This window comes from Lethenteron reissneri, chromosome 42, assembly GCF_015708825.2.
Source record: "Lethenteron reissneri isolate LAM-NWPU_2019-01 chromosome 42, ASM1570882v1, whole genome shotgun sequence".
NCBI lineage: Eukaryota > Metazoa > Chordata > Hyperoartia > Petromyzontiformes > Petromyzontidae > Lethenteron > Lethenteron reissneri.
The window spans coordinates 10,532,666-10,534,609 of NC_083820.1; positions in this window are offsets into that span (position 1 = coordinate 10,532,666).

Sequence of the window (1,944 nt, forward strand, 5' to 3'; positions counted from 1 at the left end):
TGCAGGGGGGGGAGGGGGCGGGGCATGAGGCGCCCGTGAAGGGAGGGGCCACCGGTGAGGGGAGGGCTCCGCTCATGATTGGAGGAGGTTGCCTATGAGGGGAGGGGCCACCGGTGAGGGGAGGGCTCCGCCCTTGAGGGGAGGAGGTCGCCTATGAGGGGAGGGGCCGTCATTGAGGGGAGGGGCCCCCATGAGGGGAGGGGTCCGCCCATGATGGGAGGCTGCAGAGTCCGATGGGCGGTGATTCCATTCTATTGAGTGGTAGTAGTGGTGTAGTAGTAGTGGTGTTGTAGTGGTGGTGTGGTAGTAGTAGTGGTGTTGTAGTGGTAGTAGTGGTGTTGTAGTTGTAGTGGTGTGGTAGTAGTGGTGTGGTAGTAGTAGTGGTGTTGTAATAGTAGTGGTGTCGTGGTAGATGTGTAGTAGTAGTGGTGTTGTAGTGGGGTTGTAGTGGTGGTGTGGTAGTAGTAGTGGTGTTGTAGTGGTAGTAGTGGTGTTGTAGTTGTAGTGGTGTGGTAGTAGTGGTGTGGTAGTAGTAGTGGTGTTGTAGTAGTAGTGGTCTCGTGGTAGTGGTGTAGTAGTAGTGGTGTTGTAGTGGTGGTGTGGTAGTAGTAGTGGTGTTGTAGTGGTAGTAGTGGTGTTGTAGTTGTAGTGGTGTGGTAGTAGTGGTGTGGTAGTAGTAGTGGTGTTGTAGTAGTAGTGGTGTTGTAGTAGTGGTGTAGTAGTGGTGTTGTAGTGGTGGTGTTGTAGTAGTAGTGGAGTTGTAGTGGTGTGGTAGTAGTGGTGTTGGTGTGGTAGTAGTGGTGTTGTAGTCGTAGTGGTGTTGTAGTGGTGTTGTAGTGGTGTGGTAGTGGTGTAGTAGTAGTGGTGTTGTAGTAGTAGTGGAGTTGTAGTGGTGTGGTAGTAGTGGTGTTGGTGTGGTAGTAGTGGTGTTGTAGTCGTAGTGGTGTTGTAGTGGTGTGATAGTGGTGTACTAGTAGTGGTGTTTGTGTGGTAGTGTTGTAGTGGCGTGGTAGTAGTGGTGGTGTCGTAGTAGTGGAGTAGTAGTGGTAGTAGTGGTGTAGTAGTAGTGGTGTAGTAGTAGTAGTGGTGTTGTAGTAGTGTAGTAGTGGTGTGGTAGTGTTGTAGTAGTAGTGGGGTTGTAGTGGTAGTAGTGGTGTAGTAGTAGTAGTGGTGTTGTAGTAGTGTTGTAGTAGTAGTAGTGGTGTTGTCGTAGTAGTGGTGTTGTAGTAGTGTTGTAGTAGTAGTGTAGTAGTAGTGGTGTTGTCGTAGTAGTGGTGTTGTCGTAGTAGTGGTGTTGTAGTTGTAGTGGTGTAGTAGTGGTGTAGTAGTGGTGTGGTAGTGTTGTAGTAGTAGTGTCGTAGTAGTGGTGTTGTAGTGGTGTTGTAGTAGTAGTGGTGTTGTAGTAGTGTCGTAGTAGTGGTGTTGTAGTGGTAGTGGTGTAGTAGTAGTGGTGTTGTAGTAGTAGCGTTGTTGTAGTAGTAGTGTAGTAGTAGTGGTGTTGTAGTGGTAGTAGTGGTGTTGTAGTGGTAGTGGTGTAGTAGTGGTGTAGTAGTGGTGTGGTAGTGTTGTAGTAGTGGTGTTGTAGTGGTAGTGGTGTTGTCGTAGTAGTGGTGTTGTAGTGGTAGTGGTGTAGTAGCTGGCCACCACGAGAGGGCCTTAACAGGGGAGAGGGAGACTTCACGAGGCGTTGATGTTCCTCCGTTGAAGCAGCCCAGACTGGCAGCGCTTCGTTACTTCATCCATCGTTTGAATCGCATTGCTACAACCGCACTCGAGTGCTAATTTATATCTAGAAATGTGTTCATTTTTTTCATTTTTCATTTAATTGGTATAGCCCTGTGAGCCATTCGGCTCTTGAATCGGGTGCAACCGCAACAAACAAAAACATGAACAAGAAAACATCTTAAAGTGACTATATGACTAAGTGCAAACATAAAATCCAGG